We start from the raw sequence: 26,397 nt of genomic DNA, 5'->3' as shown, positions 1-26,397 counted from the left end.
AATAAAAGCACCTGTGCAGGTGGCACGCACCTTCCGCATGATGCTAACGAAATTACGCGTTCAAGCACGCATAGTAGAAAAAAGCAAGGAGTAGGAGCATCTTTATTGCAAGTGGGTTTTCTTTTCCATGTTTTCGTTAAAATAAAAAGCAAGTAAAGTCAAGAAGCACCTAACTTCCTCATAATGCTGTAAATATTACGCTGCAATGACTCAGCATTCTTGGAGGACTCTGCAATCAGTATTCTTCAAGCATGAAGCTTAATACCATGTAAAAGAAAAATGCACTTTGGTGGAGAAGCCATTGGCTGAAAATGTTAACATGAAACAAGTGATACTCCATTTCTTATCATGTTTTGCAAATTAAGTGTACAAAAAGGCCCATGTTGAATACGAAAGTCTGAAATTTACATCAACTCAAATAATATAAAAGAGAATATGCACAAATATGAATTAAATGATGAGGAATGTCATGTGGGATGTGTTTTCAATTATACACTTGAGTTGAAAGAATGTTTGTACCTATAAGTAAAGAAGTGAGTTCATGCTCTTAGGAGGTTTTATAAGCAAAGCTGGTTGTCAGAGCAGCAAAAGTAGGCTAATAATATATAGCTATAATACACTAGGTATCAACGTAATCACTCCTTGTCGTGTTTAATGCAATTCCTCTCCATATAATACCTTCAGTTTTTCAAATCACATCTTCTAATGCTAAATAAGCTAATAGTGAATCCTCTTCTATTGTGCTGCAAAAAGTTGTATTTTGGTGAAGAACATGTTGGCGGAGACCGTCAACATGAAATAAAAAGCCTGACAAAAGATGATCATGAAAGGGGAAAAAAAAGTATTACTGAATTACCATTTGAATACGGAGCAGTTGTTGGCCTAGAATTTATTAATGCAAAACCAAAAGAATAAAATTATGTAATATGTTAAAAACTATTAATTTATGGGGAGAGATAAAAGTGGCTTGGGTGGAGGATAACGATTTAATAATTTTTAAGAAATAAGCAGTATGGAGGAATCTAGTTTAACGAAATTATTTTGAAAAATATTTATTTTAAAGTTACTTTTCTATACGAATAAAAAATGAAAAGCCTCCTGCAGACTTTTAATAACAAAATCCTGTATAATCCCCCAATTTATATGCTCGTCTGACTCATGTAAATTAGCAGTATATAAGAGAATGAAACCAAGTCAAGCCAAGTCAAGTCAAGTCAAGTCAAGTCAAGTCAGTGCTGGATCTCTCAAATTTCAATGAAAGCGCATGGACAGGTTCGAAGCACCTTCCCAGTAACATGGCGTGAATCGGTGGAGACCACAGCAGGAGCATGTGAGTGTTGCTCGTCAGTTCTCTTTTCCACTTTTTCTTATTTATATAAAAAGCAAGTCAAGTCACGATGCTGCTGCGTATTGCGTGTCTCCAAAGTCATGCTACTTCGACCAAAAAGAGAAAGAAAAAGTCACGATGCTGCTGAGAATTGCGTGTCTCCAAAGTCATGCTACTTCGACCAAAAAGAGAAAAAAAGTCAAAGAATTGCGTGTCTCCAAAGTCATGCTACTTCGACCAAAAAGAGAAAGAAAAAGTCATGATGCTGCGGAAATTAAGCGTGCAATGATTATTCTTTCCGTGGCATGCCTCACAGCGGTTCGATTAGCATGGAGAGTTTTGGACCGTTGGATGGCAAGAACTCGAGCATTGTTCGAGCACGCATATAAAAGAATTTCGTGTGTTGGTAATCCTACTTTGAAGGCTGAAAATCGGTGGAGATACCAGGGTTCTGCTGTTTGAGCACTCCTCAGGTAGTCAACCGACTCCTTTCTCTTTTCTGTTTCCTACTTTGAGTGCTCCATTTTCTTCTGAGTAAGCAAGAGGTGTGAGAGTTCTTTTATTTTCGTTTGAATTAACTGAGTCATGAAAGACATTTGTGCGATTCGCAGATCTGGACCGTGAAGGCTGGCTTTCTTTTAAGGCTCTGCTTGATCAATCTCTTATTTTATAACACAATAAGAATCTCGTTGGTCAATCACTCCATGATGTCCATCCAATCAAGAAAAAGGAAAATGTTCTTTCCGTTCTCTTCCTTTCTCTCCAATTCCTTTCTTTTCTTTTCACTTCATTTCCCTCTCAACTTAAATTGCCAATTGAATTGTAAAAGAGAAGAACCCACTCACTCAGAAGATCCGAATTCCAGGGCGTCTTCCTCATCGAATGCTCCTCATGGAGGAGATCATGAAGGGGGAGACAAACGGCCGAAAGGGAATGCCTACGAAGTGTTCTTGAACTTTAGAGGGATAGACACACGCAAAAGTTTCACAGACTATCTCTATAATAGTCTTATCGATGCAGGAATTCATGTGTTCAGAGACAACAATGAGCTCCGTGTTGGTGAGGAGATTGGTCCGGAGCTTCTCTGCAGCATTAGGCAGTCCAAGATCTCTATCCCAATTATTTCCGAGAACTACGTTTCCAGCAAATGGTGCCTTCGTGAGTTGGTTCAGATGTTAGAGTGCAAGAGGAGTAAAGAGCAAATAGTGTTGCCCATATTTTACAAAGTGGAACCATCACAAGTGCGACATCCTATAGGGGGATTGAGAGAAGCTATCGATGCACATAAAAAGAATATGGAGGAAATGGTTGTGAAGGAATGGGAAGAAGCACTCAAAGAAGTCAGCTTCTTGAAAGGATGGGAATCGGAGAAAATTGATAATGGGTACCTTATTCTTCAACAAAACATTGTTTAATTTTTCATAAATAGATCTTTCTTGAAAAAGAATGGACATATTGCTATCCTAAAAATTGATATTCATTGTTATTTGACAGGCATGAAGGAACATTGGTTAAAATAATTGTGAAAAAAGTTATGAGCGAGTTAAAAAGACATTTTATGCTAAATATCCCCAAACAGTTAGTGGGAATCGAGGATCATGTGCAACAGATTATGAGCAACATAGATGCTGAATTCAATGGTACAAAGATGATTGGAATTTATGGAATGGGCGGCATCGGTAAGACTACTCTTGCAAAGGTGTTATACAATAGACTCTCTAGTCATTTTGACTGTCATAGCTACCTGGCAAATATCCGAGAAATGTCCCAGCGTAAGGGTATTGAATGCGTACAAAAGCAACTCATTCATGACATAACAGGAAGTTCATGTGATGTTTCTAATGTCGATGAAGGAGTCAATGTCATTAAATCTCGATTTATGAGGAAGAAAGTCCTAGTTCTTCTAGATGATATGGATGATAACACTCAATTGAATGCTTTGGTCAAGGATGGAATGCTTTGGTCGGGACGGTAGTTGGGTTGAATCGGGAAGTATAGTCATCATCACAACTAGAAACAAAAGCATTCTCAATGAAGGTACTTTCGATGAAGGTAGGATGGCCTTCATGTACCAACTCAACAATTTATCTGTACGTCAATCATTGATTTTATTTAGTAGACATGCCTTTCGAAAGGATTCTCCTCCAAGTGATTATGAGGTTATCTCTGGTGATATCGTATCTACTACTGAGGGGCTCCCACTAGCTCTTGAAGTTATAGGTTCGTTCTTATGGAGAAAGAGAGAAGACGTATGGAAAGGTACATTAAAAAAATTAAAGAAAGTGCCCCATGAGAAAGTGCGAGAGAAGTTGAAAATAAGTTATGAAGCATTAGATTATGGGGAGCAACAAATATTTTTGGATATAGCATGCCTTCCCCTCGAATTTGAGAGACAATGTTCAATTTATATGTGGGATGCTTGTGATTTTTTCCCTGTGATGGGGATTGAAGTATTAAGTCTTATGTCCCTAATTAAAATTGACGAAGATGGAAAGCTATTGATGCATGATCAATTGAAAAAACTTGGAAGGGAAATTGTTTATCTAGAAAATCCAAGGGAGCCTCAAGAGCGTAGCAGATTGTGGATAAATAAGGAAGCCTTAGATGTGCTTGACAATTGCAAGGTATGAGTTTCCTCTACTTTTCTAAGTCAATGAATGTGGGTCCATCTTCCCTTTCTTGTTCGAAAAAAAAAAAGTGTTAGTCTTGAGTCCCCATAACTTGCTTGCTGATTTCGTTGTTTTTCTTAGTCAAGCAAAAGAGCTTTTTTTGATTAATCGTTGTTTTTGCCTGATTCTAGAAATCTATGGTAAAAATGAGCAAAATTTAGATGACTACTACTTCACTATAACAAAATCAACACGAAAATGAAAAGATAACATCAAACATCTGTAGCAATAAAAAGAATCATATATGGAATGTTTGATATTATCAATTTTCCTTCCACGTATAATGAAAGCCCCTCATTGAAGAAAGACATGATAAGAAAGGAACCTAAAACACATGCGTACTTTTTGCGATGATATTCTTGTTTTCATTTCGATACGGAGAATTGTCAACAAAGTAAATGAAAAAGGTGAGGGAATTCTACAATTGGGATTCTTTAATTTTGATACTTATATAGATGGCAAGTTTGATTGATGTATTTGGACACTTAGAGTTGTATTGGTTACATTCACATGATAGAAGTAAAGGTAGTGTTATTTCACATACAAAGGGCATGGATTTTGATAGATATATTTGATTTAGTGTATGCATGAAGAGAGGCCTTCCATTATAGTTGTAAATGGACACAAAATTTGGAAATTCAGAAGGTGCAAAATGCGAAGTGTATAGTTGGATGAGGAAAAAGTTCGGGAATAACCACTTGAGCTTCTCATCTTTACATATTTTAGATAAATAATATGCAATTACAACCTTTCATTTCACAAAATTGAAAGGGAGAAGCCTATATGCCATAGTAGAATGTCGGCAAATTGAAATTAGTGCATTTTATTTTATATCAGTTGGTCTCATCTCATCATTCAAAACTTATGGTCCACAATGTTTCCAAGTTGCAGGGCACCAAAAAGATTGAAGCCCTTTCTCTTAACACGTGTGATGAGGGAAGAAGATATGCAGCCGAACAATTTAAAGAAATGACCAACTTGAGGTTCCTCCAAGCGGATGGTGTAGATTTCACCGGAGATTTCCAAAACTTACTTCTTGAGTTAAGATGGCTTAGGTGGGAGGGCTATTCCTCGAATTTTGCTACGGTCAACTTTCATCCAAAGAAATTAGTCGTACTCGATCTATCAAACAGTGCCATTTCAGAGGACTGGGAAGGATGGGTTCCACTCAAGGTAAGATGTCAAGATGGCATTGAAGTTTTTTTTTTTTTTAACGTAACAGTTTTTTTGTTTTTGTACATTTGAAAATTGATTTTCATAATTAAATTAGCCATTTCTCTTTAATTTGATACTACTGAACGAAAACATGGTGCCCAATGATTACATCTCTCTTCCATTTGGATTTGTCATATGCTTTTGATATATAAGTTGCTTATGTCTAATCGGAAAATATCACTTTTGAAATTTTATTCGAAAATAAATGGAGTTAGCACTTGTACACCCTAACATTCTTTTGCAATCCATGTGCTTAGAAAACATTTATCTATTGACATGGCCAAACATTACTGAAAGAGGCATTTAAAATTAAGTAGGACAACTGCGAAGGAGTAGAGGAGCACGGAGAATTTTTGAGGAATTCTAAAAAGTGAAATACATAAGGAGTAGTGAAAAATCACAAGTTGTCCACTTTCAAAAGGTGGAGATTTTAAATCTTGCATTTTGTAGGAATTTGAAAGAGCCATTTCTTTCTTGTTTCGTTGGATGTTTGGGGTTGTAGAGCTCAAAGTTCTCAACCTCAAGGAGTGTTATTCTTTGAAAAGAACTCCTGACTTGTCCACTTTCAAAAGGTTGGAGATTTTGACTCTTTTTAAATGTGAGAATCTAGAAGAGCTTCATCCTTCTATTGGAAAATTGGCATCATTGATCGAGCTGGACTTAACAGAATGTATATCGATTACAAATTTACCCGAAAAGCATTTGGAATCTACGAAATCTGAGGGTCTTGGATATTAGTGCCACTGGCATAACAGAATTGCCTGATGCCATTGGGATGTTGGCAAAACTCCAAGAGTTACGTGGTTGTGATTGCTATCTGGAGGGAGTATCTAGTAATATATGCAAACTGATTTCGCTAAAGGTGCTCCATCTTGTGATAAGCTTCAAGAATTACCAGAACTGCCCTCCGGCTTAACAAATCTATCGATCACTTGCCGGGGGCAGTCTTTGCCCCATCTTTCCCAACTAACCCGTCTCAAGAAACTCTATCTTGTTTATTGCCATCGGCTTGAATGTGTCCCAGAGCTTCCCATTGGACTATCGGTGCTTAGTGTTTACAGATGCGAAACATTGAAAGCCTTGACGAATTTGTCAGACTTGAAACACTTGCAACGTTTCAGGATATGTGAATGCCCATCTCTGGAAGGATCGCCCGACGTGTCGAATTTTAGGCGTACGCAGATGAGAGAACTTGGCTTGAAAGAGATCCAGCTCCATCCGAGTGGCTTCGAATTCAAGCGTTAGCAGACCTCAAGAGCTACGGGGGGCAGAAGAGAACCGGGGCTCGACGTCCCTGGATTCTCTCTTTCTCGCTGGTTTCCCAGGCCCGAAGATCAAAGCCACCGTTCGCACCGCCCATCCACCGCAGGCAAGCGGGCAGGTCGGTCGGCGTGGCGGAGATGACGACAGCGACGGCGATGAGGCGGCGCCACGGCTGGCAATGCCCTCTCCATCCGCTCCAGGTAAACGCACGCACGTGTCTCTCCAGCTTTCCTGCGGTCTCTCAGCGTCGCTCCGACGTGCGAGCTCATCGATTGTCGGATTGCAGATTTTAGTTTGCTCAGTAGTAGGTAGTGCGGTAGTTTCGGCAGCAATCGGGTAGGCGGTTGGAGCTGGAAGTCGCGCTGGCTGCCAAGGTTCTGTCGAGATTTGGTGAGATTCGTCGAGTTGCTGGAATTGATGAAGGTCACGAGCTTAGGTTCGCTGTTTTGAGCTGAGGCTAGCACGTACTGCTTAGTCAAATTCCTGCATTGGCGACGTTGTGAAAGCTCTAAATTGGCTACGATTGGATGATCGATCAATTGCATTTGATTATAAATGAGAATGAGGTGTTGCCCTCATCCTGAATGAGATTGGATGGAAGATTTAATCGGTGGTTGTGGCAAGGCTGAATATACTTTCTATTCAGACTTGGGAGAATCCATAGTAAGAATAACCTTTTATTGGTGGAGTTGGAAGTGAGATCTACCTTCATGAGAGCTTGGATTGGGGTAAAGGAAAGGTCTGCTGTGTGTCCATAGACAGCAATGCAGCACAATACCAACACCTTTGTACTGCAGCCATCTTTTCTGGTTGGGGACAGAATTCTTTTTTACATGGTAGCACATACCTCTTTACCTTTTTCGAATTTTTTCATCCTCCTGTCTTCTTCTTTTCATTGCCATTATCTGGTTTTGCGTTTGTTTTATTCTCTTCTTTACTCATGCCCCAGATGCTTCTCTAGTTGACTTTCTCTAGTTGACTTTCTCTAATAGGCATGAGAGTTTCTTGAGTGATATGCTTCTGCTATTGCTTTTATCTTCTACTTTTGAACTTCATTCCTTTTTTTCAAAGATAACATACAGGTGTTAGTGCTAAAGAAAAGATAAAGAATCTAACACTTTAGACCTTAAGTTTCTGTAGTCTTATGATCATTGATCCAAAGTCCAATTTCAATCATTTTCGGATCAATCTTAACAACCTTTACCTTAAGGGTTAGATTTTATACTGCAGGGATTCCCTCCCATGTTTGTACTGATTAGATCTTATACTATTGTTTTGTGTAGTTGTAATATGCCATCATGTATTCAATCTATTTGAAAAACGAATCTCATTGCCCCAAATTTATCTTTATGGGTATTGGTTATGGGCAATCTCTAGAGATGCTAGGACTCATGACCATATCCTTTAGGGGGTGCTCATCTTTGTTTTGCAAGTTTTTTTCAATTGGCTGGGATCCTCATGATTGTTTTTGTATTGCACCTTGCTATTACCCCTTTAATTCCTTTTTTTACTATTATTTTCTTCCTAAATGAATAATTTTTCTTGTTGTTAATCAGATAGCTCAAAGTCATAATTGTGATTTAGAGATAATCAAGAATGAATTAATTTGATGGTGACCTATGTGTTGCATCTTTCTTTGACGGGATGCTCGGTAATGGGAAGGTGAAAATGATCTTGAGAAATCAAACTTATTGCAGCTCATGTTCATGAGCAATCTGTTTTGGTTTCTTATGGTTTCTAGAGCTAGTTTCATTATGTAGCTATATGTCAAAATTGAGAGAGTGCGTGTTGATAAAGAAACCAGCAAAAAGCAAAGGAAGAACAGGTTTTATAGCGAAGCTGCTGATTTAAGACAAGAAATGGGAGCTAGAAGTTGAATTCTGGTGTCTTTGATCTTGCAATTGGTTTTTCCTTGTCCAACATTATGAGTGATTTGAATTGCTGTGGAAAATTTTGGAGCATTGGCAAATACGGAGAAAATTGCCTTTATCCTTGAACATGTATGGGATTTTTGTATTGCTTTTAGCCATTTATGCTCTCTTACTATGATCGATTTTTTTATGGATGGATTTTGCAGGTTACAAGGGTTATGCTTAGATCATTTCTAGGAAGACTATGTCCATGCAAATCCTTCCATAGAGAAGAAAAAGCCTAAAGAAGGGGAAAGTATTGTGGAAGAAGCGCCAGCTGATATTCCATCACTTAGAGTTGAGACGGATATAATAAGAACCCACAATATGGTGAATTGGTGTTTTACTTATTTACTATTTTTAACTAGATTTTTTTTGCTGATCAAGCGCCACCTGGTATTGAGGTTGTGGTTCAAGCCATGGTTTTATCCATCTGTCGCATTCTCTTTTTCCTTTCTTTCTTTATTGCAAACTCGATGTTAGAAATGTACTTAATGGATTTGAACACACATCTTACCTCGCATTCATGTGGTCAATGATGTAATTATTACTAACTCATTACAATGGTTTGCTATATGGCGATAGTGAGATTCCATCGGTAAAAGGGGAAACCCGGAGAATATGGGTGAAGCTCTTTCATATGAGGCTTTGTCAAGTCTTCACGACTTTTTCAAGGCACGGCTGTTCATTACGTGATTTAATTAGTCGCAGGTTCTAAGGAAAATCTGCTGGTACTTAGTTCGGTCACCACATGATCCTATGCAATCAAGCCTTTGTAATACTTTAGAAGCTAAAGATGTCTCGAAAATTCCCCATATCAGGTACATCTTTGAATTGTTTAATTAGTATTTGGTTCTGACGTTTTTTTAAAGCGAGGTTAGGTTGATAATCTTGCAATATCTCGATAATGTGCCATAGAATTTGGTTGGCCGTGCCTTTGTTATTTTAACGCAGGTTTGCGGTTGAAACAATTGGTCACAATGGAGGTTATCCAGTTAACTCCTCTTTAAAAGTAATTTCAAGATAAATTTGAGAATGAGAAAACCATGCTCGAAGGTGCACTTGTTGAGAAGGCATTGTCAAAAGAAGAAGATCTTAGATAGAGAATACACAAACATGTAATTACAGAACTTTGTTTTTTTCCTTGCTTTCTTTGTATCATCATGCTGATGCGACTTACTCTATTTTCTGCAGAATATTATTGTTGTTTTGAAGTATTACTCGAGGATTACCTTAAGGAAACTTGCAAACTGTGTTATCATCCGGTTGATTATGTTGAACATTTATTTATTTCTCTTATCAATGTCAATCTTTATGAATGATTGCCTAGACCCCTCATTTAACCTTGGGCAGCCTCTCGCCCCGATACCTGTAGGTTATGGTTTGGACTTGGATACAAGTTCCAAAAGAGTGGAAAAGAGGTTTTGGTGCCTTGAAGGCCAAGGCTTGTCATGGAGGTTGAGAATGTTGTGCTTCTAGTTTTTTTCTATGAATATTTCAGACAACGATATATATGCATACACACTATGCTTAGTCAACTTCTCATAAAATTTGTCGTAGCTATCGGTGTCAATGTCCCGGCATTGTGAAACCATTTCTTGTCCCATGAAGCCTGAAATTTGATGTGCTTTAGAAGTGTGGGAGGAGTTTGCTTATGACTCACCATTTCCAGTGTTACAAAAGTATATCTTGTGATTAGAGCTTTCTTAATTTGCTCAGAAAATCTTTGTAGCTGAATCACTTCAACGAAAGGAACTTTGTTTTGGGTTCTCTTACCTGTTGTTAGAGAGCTTTAATCATTCATATGCCTCAATCTATGAAATCAACACTATCATCTGCTAGAGAGACAGCATAATAGTAATTATACAAGCCTGTATGATATTCTATTAGCATGACCTCTTACTTCTATGACCATTTTGGGAAGCTGAAAAGCATCTCTCCAAAATGCATGTTTCCAAAGCCCTAGTAGGAAAGATAGACCAGCCGATGGGAGTTGTCTGTTTCCAAAACAAGCAAGGAGTGCAATGATATTTTGAACTCGTGGGACAAATTTGGAAAAGCTCCTTGATCTTATTGAGGAAAGCTGCCACCAAATCCACAAGCAAACTATGGTTCATATGGCTGCTTCGAGAGCTTGGAGATGTTCTTAGTTGAATGAATGAGCTCTCTTCCCTTGAGCCTCCCTCTTTCTTACCAAAAGAGAGAAGCTGAAGAGTGTGGTTTCACGTTGTCCTCTGAAGTGGGGACTAAAGATATCATCATAGAACTATCGTGTAGCTGTCTTAAATTTGATAGCATATTTTGCAGGTGGACCAGATCTGGGCCTTGTTTTGGACTGAAATGATACAGAATACACTTTCTGCATAGGAATATATTTTGGTCTTTTCATCTTTCCTCTTCCCTCCTCGTAATTGAAGATTTTGGACTTCAGGGTCCAGAACTTGTACCAATTGAATTGGTATCAGAACAAGATGTGCACTCATTTACAAAAAAAGCGTGCGCCTTGTTACTAAATTCTGTTTCTCTTTACAAATTTTGCTGGTGTTACTGTTTTTCTAACATCAGGGATAACATTAGCTCTCAAAAGTATAGGTGAATAAATGTTATTTTGTATTTCATTTCACATTTGAATTTTGTTTTCAGCAGAGAGCCTGTTTCCTTTGGACTTAATCTTGACCGTTGGCAGTTCTAGAAACCTCCGTTTAGGGAGCTTATATATTGTCAATAGACTTGGCTTTTCTCCAGAATGATGTTGTGATGTCATTTCAAAAAGACACTATTGTGATATCATTTCTCTCTGAACTTTTCAGTCACCGGAATGTGTTTCGATGTCAACTAGTTGACATTTCTCTCAACTCTTGGCATGTATGTGAGTAATAATACAGTAAGAAGCTTGAAATATTGAGGATAATGTGTTTGTTTTACAACTCTGTTAAGATTTGGACTTAATGGAAGTTCTCTTTACATATTTGATTCCCATGTTCATTTTACTATTGATGCTTCCAAGTGGCAACTTACGACGATTTCTTCGTCTAATTTGTTTCCGATTTTATCTCCTGGCTGGCAAAATATAGAAACCATCACATTTTGCCTATTAATCTCAACATTTGATTGATTTCATCAATCAGTTGTCTCAAATCCCCTTTCTTTACGAGAGAAGATGTTGAGGGTTTAAACATTAGGTCTCAGAGCAAAGTGAGGCAAGAATGACTCCTATAGGAACCATCAATGGTACTCAAAACTTTTATTTGATTCATGGGACATATTTCACTGATGAATGAAAGATTATTATTTTTTGTTTTGGGGGGGAGGTGGAAGGAATTAGGAATTCAAATTGTTTGTGCTGGTAGTAGGTGTCAAATATCTGATTTAACATTGCCCATGATTAGATAGTAAATTGATAGATAAGCATCACTATTAATACCAAAATTTTGGTGGCCCAATTAGTTGTTTATTGCATGAAAAAAATTAGGGGTTAATTTTTAATACCTAAACAAAAATATTAGAATTAAATTGCATAACATATAGCTTTAGGAGCATTTATTATTTGGTTTATTTTTTTTATTGTATTTGCATTGGACCAGTGATGGATGGATTCAAATTGATGGTTCTGAGCTTTAATTTAGCGAGTTTGTCCAAGCACATTATTCTTTGAGTGACCGAAATCATGTGTGCCACATTAGTAATTTCATATTATTGCCAAGATTTGATCATTAATACTCAGCAATAATCCCTGGGGTAGATGTGCGTACGTGCATTTTGGAAAATTCGGTCAAGATTATGGAATGTGAGAAGAGAAGTTGTGGGAGGTGTGGAGCCCAATAGAGAGGGAGGCGATTTCTCTGGAGGTCAGCAGCAAGCTCCGGCACTCGTCCAAGCCACGCCTCGTGCCCGACGCGGCGCTGCCCGTCTCCTTGCCGCTGCAGTTCATCATCTAATTTTGCCCTAGTCTGATCTGGGAATTTCCGACAACGATGAAGCACCCCTCAGCGAGTCCTTTGCATGCCACAGCAGCCCCGTCGTCTCTTGATTAATTCTTTGCAGGTTCCCGGCGAAATGACAAGCACTTGTCGAGCCCTTTGAGCGAACTACTGGCCAGGCCCCCACGCTTTGCTGTTGTCCCGTTTCTTTAAACCTGACGCCGCCGCCTGCTGTTTTGTCTGTCATGCTCGACTGTTCTTTCACAGGCTGTCCAGAACAAACCAACGCCCCTGCATCAATCCAAGCGAGTGCAAGACGGCTCCTGTAACGATGAATCTTCATCAACATTAGCGGATTTAATGATGCTTTATGAATAACGCTTTTTATAGGTTCCAGCTTTGGTGACATATCAGCCCAGCAAATCTCTGAGAAGCTTTGCAGCCCCTTAGCCGTGTTCACTCAAGTTCTTCGTAGAAGTGTGCTTTCGTGATCTAGGAAGTGAGTGAGTCATAGTGTTGTAAAAGGTACACGTTTTATAGAATCATCTACTGAGCTTTATGTAAGAGTAGCATCCTCTACGGACGGTAAAATCTCGAGGATTACTCAGCCTTGTTGTGGGAGGACTAGGTTAAGTGGAAGTTCGATTCAGTACAAATCTGTCTTGCATCTCTTCAATCTCTCTTAACTCCTTTATTGTCATTTTGATACAAGGTACTGCATCTGCGTGATAGTTTTCCTCCTAAAGCAATACATGATCCACGTTCTTCTTGAAAAAAAAATTAATTTTCTTAAAACAACCAATTCACTCTCTTTTACCAAGACACTATTGTACAAGTTTTCCATGAAAAAGTTTCAATTTTCTTAAAATAATCAATTCACCCTCTCTCAACTGTTGCGTTAATCATTTCATTAATCTCTTTATACTCTATTTGTGTTTGTTAATAAGAGCAATGAAAAACCTATCTCACTTACCAAAATGAATCTCTTAAATAATCCTTTCTGGATGACCATTTTAGTTAGTGGGATATTACTAAAATCACAATATCCTATTCTTCTTGCCTAATTGAAGGGGACTCACATACCATCATTGACATTTAATAACATTAGAATTTAATAATTATCTCCTCTAACATTATAAAGTACAATGAAAAAAAAATTGAGGAAACCTTTTTGAAGCTTCTTGTAGTTGTAGCTACTAATTGAAAAGAACAATGCTTGTAGCTTAAAGAAAAGCTTCAACCTTCATAATGTTAGGACGGATTTTGGTTAACATGGAAATGCTTTAATTAAATAATGAATTTGTGTTCCAAAGTATCCAATCTCACATCATCAAAAAAATGGAAATTTGATCGGGCTGAACCTAGCTCTGGAGAATCAATAGGGTAGAGAGCCGGAAAATATAAGCTGACCGCTTATATAAAATAGTCGGGCACAAGGTGCAACTGCTTGATTACTTGAAGGCCCATGAAACACCACATTCCTATTCCCATTCAGAATAGTTTCAAATATGAAAATATCCTTTCTCAACCAACTATGCAAACTCTTAAAAGGATTGAGCTTCCAATTTATGTTGACGTAATTAATATGAGGCCCAAAATATATTTAACCTTTGTGTCACCTTCTATAAAGTTGGACAAACCAGACATTTTTCAAATATTATTCTATCGCATTGGTCAAAATGAACAATTTTTTTATTTATTTATTAGAGAGATGTGCATATATCTTTGGTTTTCTTTCGTATTCCAATTTCAAACCCGCTCAAGGTGCACAACCCATGGAAGGTCCAGAAGCAGCGTAAGATGCTCTAATTTTATCATCTTTTTTTTTTTCGAATAATTTCTACCAAGAAGACGGTATAATTAAGGCTCATTTGTAGTAATCAATCCATGGAAATCGTGCATCCATTTCCTGCAGAATTTGTGTCAATGTTAATTTTAGGTTAATACCTTGAAAAGCTCCAAACTGATACACATGTAATAAATTTAATCCAAACTATTTTTTTTACCATGAAAAACGCCAATCCGAGTTAGTTAGCATATGCTAAGAATTTAATCAACTCGAGGCCTTATTCGAGTAGACAGTCTTATGGGAAGAAAGCAAGGCCGCCCTATGTTCAGAAGGCGCTAACTAGATTGTAGGATGTCATCTTTTTCTGCTTTTTCGTTGGAACAAGCAGTCAGCGTTTTGAGAAACACTTCACTTCTTGGCAAGTGGATTTAATGGGAACATTCTCTTCATTCTTCCTATGGAAAGAGGGATCCGTTTTCTCCCTCTCGTTTTCTTGACATGAATGACGGTCATGAGGTTTTCCGTTTTGCCAGTATAATTGATAGAAAATTTTCTTGTTAATAATTGCTCTCCTAGATAGATGATATGCTTCCCTGCGGACCTTACTTAACCCTCTTTCCGTTCACTCTCTTCGTCGATTTCCACATTTAAGCATGTATCGAAGGCTGACTTCTTACATCCCCTCTTATACGGTTGGATTTGGAAGAGGCACATCTACTTATGTTAGGAGCTTGCGAGAGATTGCAGGTCATTGAATGCATACCATGATGCTTCAACTCCTGCTAGATGACTTAACTTGTCGAGGATGAAAAAGACCGTGGAAAGTGGTTCAGGATGGCAAAAGTGCAATTGCTTTTAGATTCAATCAAGCCCATTCTCAGCTGATTAGCCATGATACATGTTCGTTTTGTTCTATTGGATTATATTGTTCTTCAAGGCAGGATATGTTACAAATGCTACTGTCAAGAGAATGGCTTGTCATACTAATATTAAGTGGCTATTCAACTATCAATAATCGCATTCACATCTATACAAGCACGGGGTACTGCTCAGGGAATGTCCCACTCTCCCTTCACGTGATGTACGAGTTTTGCTGACCGAACGTATGTGACAATCTTTGCCAGCCCAATTCCAACCTGTCCACTCGTCGGCCGAAAGAAAGAACCTGTTCAACTATTGGGCATCACAACATGATCGCACGGCTTGTAATGATGTCTTACTTGACTATGCAAAAGTGGTTGTGAGATCGTTATTGTCTATAATAACGCAACTCTAAATTACTTGACTCACTTTGCTCTTGCTTTTGAGAGGAAACCTTTGAAAACTCTTTTAACCAAGACCGTTATGCTTCCTTCAATTCACGTCTCATAGTCTTAAGCTGCATGCCGTTTTTCAGGTGTATTCTGGATAATTTTAGTGTTATTTTGTGTTCCCAAGCATAAAAAATTCTTCTATTTAGTATCTAACAAGACGCGAGGGCAAAACGTATATTTATGCTTTGTCTGGGAAGGAGGGGAAGAGGAGCAAAATGAAGTAAATTTTGTAACCTTTACGAGAAGAAGTGGGAGGAAATTCATAATTTTTCTTTCTTCCTTTACTCGATGTATCCAAGAAAAGCAGCTTTTCCTTTATCATGAAGGTGCTTGCTTGCTAAATAGACCACAAGCATAGGGTAAATCATGCATTGTTGCTGCCATAGGGGTCCTTACCAATTGACATAAACTAAACGTGAATTTCATTTTTCAAGTGCGTGGAACTCCACTTGACTTCCAGTTGATGCACATCGGCCATTATCCACAAGATGCTCCGATGAACAATCAATGTGTCCATTCATGTGCAAAACGTACTATGGAGACACACATATGAAGTTGATCCTTGGAAGGCAGAGGTGTCGCGCAACCTAGCAACTCAGTCGTTCGGATCATCCTCCTCCAGCTTGTTCTGTCTATATGTTTTAAGAGGAGGAGGATTTGACGGCACGAAGGAGTTTGTAGACCAACTAATGGACTAGCTTAAGAAAGAAAAGAATTCTACTGCGCAGTTTGCTTGGAGACTGAAAGGAATAATAAGGAAGAGGGGTACCCATGGCCATGTGACCGTCAAGTTTCCAATAAGTACATAATTGAAGTGCTTGGCATTGTGGGCCCGAGATTTTTTATTTTGTCGTGGATTCTCTTTTGCGGTTCTGAGCCGACAGCTTTTGTATTCTCTTGAACTTTGGAGAATCATATTCACATTTAGGTCCCCACATTCATATGACAGGATAAGGTGAGCATAGCACCTTTCGGTGGATGAGGTGATGAGGGTTTGGAGGAAACTCAATCGAAAGCCCTTGGGAAGTTGCTTGCACCTTTATGGGAGCAAATTCATTGTTAAATTATATCTCGAGTTTAAGCGTTTGCAAAACGCGATTCGCTTGAATAGATCTGTTATCATCCAAAATAAAACCCAATGTTTATTTCATTATTTAAATAGGCAATGCGAGATAATAGTTTCATTAGCGGGGTTTAGGTAATGGCCCAATTTCGATTTCATTTTTAGCAAGCAGTTCCATTCCATATATGAAGTGATATTGTATTTGTTTGCGTAAACGGTTATCTAGATATAGTCCTTTTTTGAAAATCTCAAAAGTTTATTGGTTGACGTAGGACAAGCTGTCAATAGTTTTCTAAAATGAATTGATCAACAAATGAATAGAGTTTAGCACAACATTTATCAAAGTGAATAGATAGAGGTCAGCCGCTACGAATGAGAGCTACGGACAATCTAGCATAAATCATGTTGACAAGGATTTTTCATAGGAGTGCCACGGGGTTTCATTACAAATACCGGTGAAGAGTAGATGTTGAAACTGCATTTGTCCAGTCCTTTAAGTTAGCTTTGAAACTATTCTTGTCAATCCTCCATAACCTCTACCGAAATTCACTACTCAATTCCAAAAATTCTCTGCCCAGCCACACCAATTTTCCCAAATTCCTCGCATAGCTTGTGCTTCACACTACTTTACCCTTCCGTTTTAGCATGCGGCAACGTGGTGTCCTCCTCACTTCACCTTCCCATTATATTTCCCTAAAGACTCCATTTATTAATGGAAAAGCAAGTCCCGTCAAGCTGTACTTGATTCCAAAGTTCAATCAAAGAACCTGTGCAGGTGGCGTGCACCTTCCGCATGGAAAAGCAAGTCAAGTCAAGCTGTACTTGATTCCAAAGTTCAATCAAAGCACCTGTGCAGGTGGCGTGCACCTTCCGCAGGATGCTAACGAAATTACGCGTTCAAGCGCGCATCTTTATTGCAAGTGGGTTTTCTTTTCCACCTTTTTGTTAAAATAAAAAGCAAGTAAAGTCAAGAAGCATCTGCAGAGGTTCCCCGCAACTTCCTCATAATGCTGTGAATATTACGCGTGCAATGACTCAGCATTCTTGGAGCACTCTGCAATCAGTATTCTTCAAGCATGAAGCTTAATACTGTGCAAAAGAAAAATGCACTTTGGTGGAGAAGCCATTGGCTGAAAATGTTAACATGAAATAAAAAGCTAAACACCAAATGAAATAAAAAAGTAATTGATATTCACTAAATAATTAGTCGACGGTGCAGAGAACCCATTGGCCAAGAATTTTTAAATGTAACACCGAATGTATAAACCCACAATTCCACCAACTCGAGAAGAGCCAACTATAATGCCTTGTAGGTCTATGAAAAAGAATAAAGAAGATCAGCGGAATCAACTCATGTACTTAATTAGATGGATTTAACATACATTGAAGCTCAATTAGTTGTTGATTATGCAAACAAAATCATCATAATTTTCTAACTTGCCTAAATAAGGACAAAAAAAAACCACTTGTATTATCAATTGACTATCAGTTGCCTCAATAATTCTCATATACTGTACATTCTCCTGTCATTATTAATATATCAAATGCCCGAATATGCTTGTAGCTCCATCCAAATCTGGAAACAGAGTCTCACCCAAATCCAGTCTTTCGTAGAAAGGGTGCACTAATCTTCGGCCGGCCCCACTCCGAGCATCAGCATTGCTCGCTGCTTTTCTTTCCAATTCTTCGTTTACTTGGAAAAAGCAAGTCAAGTCAAGTCAAGGTGCACTTGCATAGGTCAAGGTGCACTTGGATAGGTAGCTTCAATACACCTTCTGCATAATGTTGCGGAAATTATGCCAGCAATGGTTGCCCTTTGCTTTTTATTTTCTAATTGTTTTAATAAGTAGAAAAACAAGTCAAGTTGAACTCGTGCTCATTTTAGAGAAAAAAAAGCACCCGCATATCCTCTATGCCCCTTCCGCGCAATACCGTGGAAATTATGCATGCGATAATTACGCTTTTCGTGCAGCATGCATCGCAATCGCAGCAGTTCGATTAGTTGGAGATTCTTGGACCGTTGGATGGCAAGAACGCAGCATTGTTCAAGCACGCATAATAGAGAGTGTTGTGATGTCATTTCTCTGCCTTGCTGACACTAGATGTGTTCGAAGTTGACTAGTTTTGATATTTCTCTCAGCTCTTGAAATGTATGTGAGTAATACAGCAAGAAGCTTGAAATATGGAGGATGATGTTTTTCTTCAAGGACTCTTATCAAATTTCAGATTGGCTGGAAGTTCTCAATACATGGTCTCTTCCCATTTTCAATTTACTATTAGTTCCAAGTCACAACCTAAGATTATTTCTTTGTCTAATTTATCTTCGCTTTTATCTTCTAGTTGGTGAAGCATAGAAACCATCATATTTCCTATCAATCTCGATATTTGATTGATTTCATCAATCATTTATCATTTAAAATCCCTTCTCCTTATTGTGTCATAGAGTGAAATGGGAAATGAGTGATTCCTATGATAACCATTGAATAGTTCTTGAACTTTAATTCGTTTCATGAAACATATTTGAATGGAATGACAAAAATATGGTTCACTTCTTAAGTTTTCGATTATACTTTAATGGAGATCTCCAAGTCTAGTAAGTATCATACGTATCGTGACCCTTGTGGAAGTATGAGAAGCAACTTGAGTGAAAAGTCATCATCTCTTCTTCACTTCAAAAGCTATTTACTTCATTGATATCGGTGTGTAGAGCTTTAGATATTTCATTTCTTATCATGTTTTGCAAATTAAGTGTACAAAAAGGCCTATGTTGAATACGAAAGTCCGAAATTTACATCAACTCAAATAATATAAAAGAGAATATGCACAAATATGAATTAAATGATTAGGAACGTCATGTGGGATGTGTTTTCAATTATACACTTGAGTTGAAAGAATGTTTGTACCTATAAGTAAAGAAGTGAGTACATGCTCTTAGGAGGTTTTATAAGCTAAGCTGGTTGTCAGAGCAGCAAAAGTAGGCTAATATTATATAGCTATAATACACTAGGTGTCAATGTAATCATTCCTTGTTGTCGTGTTTAATGCAATTCCTCTCCATTTAATACCTTCAGTTTTTCAAATCACATCTTCTAATGCTAAATAAGCTAATAGTGAATCCTCCTTTATTGTGCTGCAAAAAATTGTATTTTGGTGAAGAACATGTTGGCGAGAACTGCAACATGAAATAAAAAGCCTGACAAAAGATGATCATGAAAGGGGAAAAAAAAGTATTACTGAATTACCATTCAAATACGGAGAGTTGTTAGCTTAGAATTTATTAACGCAAAACCAAAAGAATAAAATTTATGTAATATGTTAAAAACTATTAATTTAGAAGGAGAGATAAAAGTGGCTTGGATGGAGGATAACGATTTGATAATTTTCAAGCAAAAAGTAGAATGGAGAAATCTAGTTTAACAAAATTATTTTGAAAAATATTTATTTTAAAGTTACTTTTCTAGACAAATAAAAAGGGAAAAGCCTCCTGCAGACTTTTAATAACAAAATCCTGTATAATCCCCCAATTTATACGCTCTTGTCTGACTCATGTAAATTAGCAGTATATAAGAGAATGAAAGCAAGTCAAGTCAAGTCAAGTCAAGTCAAGCCAGTGCTGGATCTCTCAAATTTCATTGAAAGCGCGTAGACAGGTTCGAAGCACCTTCCCAGTAATATGGTGTGAATCGGTGGAGATCACGGCAGGAGCATGTGAGTGTTGCTCGTCAGTTCTCTTTTCCACTTTTTCTTATTAATATAAAAAGCAAGTCAAGTCACGATGCTGCTGAGTATTGCGTGTCTCCAAGTCAATGATGCTACTTCGACCAAAAAAAGAGAGAAAAAGTCATGATGCCGCGGAAATGACGCGGGCAATGATTATTCTTTCCGTGGCATGCCTCACAGCGGTTCGATTAGCATGGAGAGTTTTGGACCGTTGGATGGCAAGAACTCAAGCATTTTCGAGCACGCATATTAAAAGAATTTCGCGTGTTGGTAATCCTACTTCAAAGGCTGAAAATCGGTGGGGATACCAGGGTTGTGTTGTTTGAGCACTCCTCAGGCAGTCAACCGACTCCTTGCTCTTTTCTGTTTCCTACTTTGATTGCTCCATTTTCTTCTGAGTAAGCAAGAGGTGTGAGAGTTCTTTTATTTTCGTTTGAATTAACTGAGTCATGAAAGACATTTGTGCGATTCGCAGATCTGGACCGTGAAGGCTGGCTTTCTTTTAAGGCTCTGCTTGATCAATCTCTTATTTTAAAACAGAATAAGAATCTCGTTGGTCAATCACTCTATGATGTCCATCCAATCAAGAAAAAGGAAAATGGTCTTTCCGTTCTCTTCCTTTCTCTCCAATTCCTTTCGTTTCTTTTCACGTCATTTCCCTCTCAACTTAAATTGCCAATTGAATTGTAAAAGAGAAGAACCCACTCACTCAGAAGATCCGAATTCCAGGGCGTCTTCCTCATCGAATGCTCCGCATGGAGGAGATCATGAAGGGGGAGACAAACGGCCGAAAAGGGAATGCCTACGAAGTGTTCTTGAGCTTTAGAGGGATAGACACACGCAAAAGTTTCACCGATTATCTCTATACTAGTCTTATCGATGCAGGAATTCACGTGTTCAGAGATGACAATGAGCTCCGTGTTGGTGAGGAGATTGGTCCGGAGCTTCTCTGCAGCATTACGCAGTCCACGATCTCTATCCCAATTATTTCCGAGAATTACGTTTTCAGCAAATGGTGCCTTCTTGAGTTGGTTAAGATGTTAAAGTGCAAGAGGAGTAATGGGCAAAAAGTGTTGCCCATATTTTACAAAGTGGAACCCCACCAAGTGCGACATCCCACGGGGAGATTGAGAGAAGCTATCGATGCACATAAAAAGAATATGGAGGAAATGGTTGTGAAGGAATGGGAAGAAGCACTCAAAGAAGTTAGCACCTTGAAAGGATGGGAATCGGAGAAAATTGATAATGGGTACCTTATTCTTGACAAAACATTGTTTAATTTTCATAAATAGATCTTTCTTGAAAAAAGAATAGACATATTGCTATCCTATACTGATATTCATTGTTATTTGACAGGCATGAAGGAACATTGGTTAAAATTATTGTCACAAAAGTTATGGGTGAGTTAAAAAGACTTTTTCAGCTAAATGTTCCCAACAGTTGGTGGGAATTGATGATCATATCAACATATTATGAGCTTGATAGATGCTAAATTCAATGGTACAAAGATTATTGGAATTTATGGAATGGGTGGCATCGGTAAGACAACTCTTGCAAAGGTGTTATACAACAACTCTCTTGTCATTTTGAGATTCGTAGCTTTGTGGCAAATGTCGAGAAACATACCAGCGTGAAGGGAATTTAAATGTCTGAACAAAGCTCATTCATATGTGACATAGGAAGTTCATGTGATGTGTCTAATGTGGACAAGGGGATTAGTGTCATCAAATCTCGATTTTGCACATAAGAAAGCCTCAGTTTTTTGATGATATAGGATGATAGTGCTCACTTGAATGCTTTGGTCAAGGATGGAAGTTGGTTTGAAGTAGGAAGTATAGTCATCATCACAACTAGAAACAAGGAGCATTCTTGATGAAGGCAAAGGCACATGTACCAACTCAATGAGTTGTCTTTAGATCAATCATTGATTTTATTTAGTAGACATGCCTTTCAAAGGATTCTCCTCCAAGTGATTATGAAGGATATCTCTCGTGATGTCGTATCTACTACTGGGGGCCTCCCATTAGCTCTTGAAGTTATAGGTTCGTTCTTATGTAGAAAGAGAGAAGACGTATGGAAAGGTACATTAAAAAAATTAAAGAAAATGCCCCATGAGAAAGTGCAAGAGAAGTTGAAAATAAGTTATGACGCATTAGATTATGGGGAGCAACAAATATTTTTGGATATAGCATGCCTTTTCATAGGATCACATAAACAAAATCCAACTTATATGTGGGATGATTGTACTTTTTACCCTAGGATGGGGATTGAAGTATTAAGTCTTATGTCCCTAATTAAAATTGACGAAGAAGATGGAGAGCTATTGATGCATGATCAATTGAAAGATCTTGGAAGGGAAATTGTTCATCTAGAAAATCCAAATGAACCTCAACAGTGTAGCAGATTGTGGTTTTACAAGGAAGCCCTGGATGTACTTGACAACAAAAAGGTAAGAGTTTTCTCTTCTTTCCTTAGTCAGTGAATGTTGGTCCATCTTCCCTTTCTTGTTTGAAATAAAAAAAAGTGTTAGTCTTGAGTCCCCATAACTTGCTGCTTCTACAAGCAAAGGAGCTTTCTGATTAGTTGTTGTTTTTGCCTAATTCTAGAAATCTATGGTAAAAATGAGCAAAATTTAGATGACTACTACTTCACTGAAACAAAATCAACATGAAAATGAAAAGATAACATCAAACATCTGTAGCAATAAAAAGAATCATATATAGAATGTTTGATATTATCAATTTTCCTACCACGTATAATGAAAAATCCTCACCGAAGAAACACATGATAAGAAAGGAATCTAAAACACATTTGTACCTTTTGAGATGATATTCTTGTTTTCATTTGATATTGACAATTGTCAACAAAGTAAACACCAAAATGAGTGAGGAATTCTACAATTGGGATTCTTTAATTTTGATACTTATATCGATGGCAAGTTTGATTGATGTATTTGGACAGTTAGAGTTGTATTAATTACATACACATGATAGGAGTAAAAGGTAGTGTTATTCACATACAAAGGGCATGAATTTTGATCGATATATTTGAATTAGTGTATGCATGAAGAGAGGCCTTCCATTGTAGTTGCAAATGGATGCAAATTTTGGAAATTCAAAAGACGCAAATTGCGAAGGGTATAGTTGGATGAGGAAAAAGTTCGGGAACAACCACTTGAGCTTCTCATCTTTGCATAGACTAGATAAATAATATGCAATCACAACCTTTCATTTCACAAAAATGAAAGGGAGAAGCCTACGCCACAATAGTATGGCAGCAAATTGAAATCAATGCATTTTATATTATATCAATTGGTCTCATCTCATCATTCAAAACTGATGGTCCACAATGTTTCCAAATGCAGGGCACCAAAAAGATCGAGGCCCTTTCTCTTGGCAAATGTGAGTGAGGGAAGAACATACGCAGCCAAACAATTTAAAAATGACCAACTTGAGGTTCCTTCAAGTGGATGGTGCTAATTTCACTGGAGATTTCCAAAGCTTACTTCTTGAGTTAAGATGGCTTCAGTGGAATGGTTGTCCCTCGGATTTCGTTGCGGTCAACTTTCATCCAAAGAAATTAGTTGTACTCGATCTGTCAAAGAGTGCAATTTCGGAGCATTGGGAAGGATGGGATCCACTCAAGGTAAGACGTAAAGAAGGCATTGAAGTATTTTTTTAACATAACATTTTTTTTTTCCTTGTACATTTGAAAATTGATTTTCATAATTAAACTAGCCGTTTCTCTTTAATTTCATACTATTAAAGGAAAACATGGTGCCCAATGATTACATCTCTTCCATTTGATTTGTCATATGCTTTTTTGATATTATAAGTTGCTTATGTCTAATAAGAAAATATCTCTTTTGAAATTTATTCTAAAATAAATATTAGCACTTGTACACCCTAACATTCTTTTGCAATCAATGTGCTTAAAAAACATTTATCTATTGACGTGGCCAAACATTACTAAAAGAGGCATTTAAAATTAAATAAGACAACCGCGAAGGAGTAGAGGAGCACGGGTAATTTTTGAGGAATTCTAAAAAGTCGAAAACATAAGGAGTAGCAAAAAATCACAGGTTGCGATAGTCCAATTACACTGACGTATCATTTCTTTCTTCCAGAAGGCGACCGAGCTCAAAGTTCTCAACCTCGAGTGGTGTCAATCTTTGAAAAGAACTCCCGACTTGTCCACTTTCAAAAGGTTGGAGATTTTAAATCTCTTGCTATGTTATAATTTGGAAGAGCTTCATCCTTCTATTGGAAATTTGGCATCATTGATCGAGCTAAGGGACTTAAATTGAGTTACCTTGACATCATATCCTATTTCGAAATTGCCTAATGAAGCATTGGGAATTTGTCCACAAATCCATAGGCAATCTAGCATCTCTACAAAAGTTAGTTGGCACTTACAAATTAGCAAAGATCCCCGACTCTATTGGATGCATCATTGGGATGTTGGCAAAACTGATTACAAAAAGTTGGAATTTGGGTTTGTAAATCTAAAGCGGAGTATCTAGTAATATATGCAAACCAAAGTTGGAAGATTTCCTAGAGGAGCTCTAGTAATATATGCAAAATGATTTTGTGAGGTGCTTCTATTTGAGAATTAGAACCCTCCGGAATTACCAGAATTGCCCTCCGGCTTAACGAAACTATGGATCACCTGCCGGGGGCAGTCTTTGTCCCATCTTTCCCGGCTAACCTGTCTTAAGAAACTCCTTCTTGTTGATTGCCGTCGGCTTGAATGTGTCCCAGAGCTTCCCATTGGACTATCGGAGCTTACTTATTGCAAATTGTGGAAAATTGAAAGCCTTGACGAATTTGTCAGACTTGAAACACTTGAGCCATTTTAGTATATATTTATGCCCATCTCTCAAAGGATCGCCCGACGTGTCAAATTTAGGCGTATGCAGATGATAGAACTTGGCTTGAAAGAGTCCCAGGGCATGTGGGGGAGCTTAATATTCGAGCGTTAGGGCGAGACGTCAAGAGCTACGGAGGGCGAAAGAAGGAAGGACGGCGTCCATGGAACGTCCATCTCTCTCTCTCTCTCTCTTCTCTCTCTCTCTCTCTCTCTCTCTCTCTCTCTCTCTCTCTCTGTTGCTACTAGTCGGGTCCCCCCGATGGTTTGAAGAGCCCGAAGATCGAAGCCACCGTTCGCACCGCCCATCCACCGCAAGCAGGCGGGCAAGTCGATCGGCGCGGCGAAGATGACGACAGTGACGGCGACGAGGCGACGCACGGCTGGCAATGCCCTCTCTATCCGCTCTAGGTAAACGCACGCACGCGTCTTTCTCGTGGTCTCTAGGCTTCATCTCGCATTTTAGAACCATGTCGCTAGCACATGCGCGAGCTCATCGATTGTTCGGATTGGAGATTTTAGTTTTCTCGGCCAGTAAATGTGTAGGGTGTGATGCAGATGATCGATCAATCGCATTTGAAGTTTAGAGTCGATCCATCTCATGTCGTCAATTTGCAATTGCATATAGTTGGGATGGCGGTGTTCAGTTTCTTAGCGGTGCCCATCTACATCTTCCTAGGACTGTTGCTTGGGAGTGGGGCTACTGAAATCACCGTGAGACAATATTCTCTTTTGTGGTAACTCCCTTAGCGTTTACTTTGTGCCATGATGACATTGATTGCTTTTCTTTGGTCACAGGGAATTGATGGGATTTTCCACATATTTCCCCTGATTTTCAGGTGTTCTCGACAATGTTTCTGTTCGTCTGGTGTGCTGTATCCGACGGAAAAGACCAGTTATAGAAAGAAGAAGAGAGGCTCCGAGGCGATGGCGCTCGGACTTTTGTGCCGATTCCTCGAGCTCGCCCTTCCAATTTTGATGCTTGATTTGCCTACGTGGGTACTTCTTCTTTCTCTTTTTTCTTGAATGATGATGGAAGGAAGGTTGGGGCTGATATTCCTCTGGAAGTCTAATGGTGGTGCCTCTGTATGTGTATACGAAGAGATATGTAATAAAGCAAAGAGATTAGCCTGGGAGATATCCTTTCTGGCAGGATATCAGCGAGTCTTCAGCACCTGACCGCTTAGCTTTGGAGGAGACAGCGAACTCAATAGGTAGAAGTCAGTAGCTGTGGCATGTGGATGAGCTGAGTAGGAAAGTAGTGCACAAAGTTCTGTGGATAAGCTGGACATTGTTGTTTGGGGTACTATCTAGGAAAATACTTTGAACTTGTACTTTTACA

The 26,397-nt window shown here is 38.4% G+C and overlaps 1 long non-coding RNA gene and 1 pseudogene across 1 annotated transcript; both read left to right on the top strand.

Moving 5' to 3' along the window:
* Positions 1 to 1,294: 1,294 nt before the first annotated feature.
* Positions 1,295 to 23,603, top strand: LOC108953828 (annotated as a pseudogene).
* On the top strand, positions 6,283 to 7,509 carry LOC120292177. Its single transcript, XR_005549926.1, has 2 exons — positions 6,283 to 6,674; positions 6,761 to 7,509. It is a non-coding gene; the product is annotated as an uncharacterized LOC120292177 (long non-coding RNA).
* Positions 23,604 to 26,397: the final 2,794 nt, after the last annotated feature.

Source organism: Eucalyptus grandis, chromosome 3 (genome assembly GCF_016545825.1).
Source record: "Eucalyptus grandis isolate ANBG69807.140 chromosome 3, ASM1654582v1, whole genome shotgun sequence".
Lineage (NCBI taxonomy): Eukaryota > Viridiplantae > Streptophyta > Magnoliopsida > Myrtales > Myrtaceae > Eucalyptus > Eucalyptus grandis.
The sequence above is the reverse complement of the archived record's forward strand: the minus strand, read 5'-3'. Positions and strand labels throughout refer to the sequence as shown.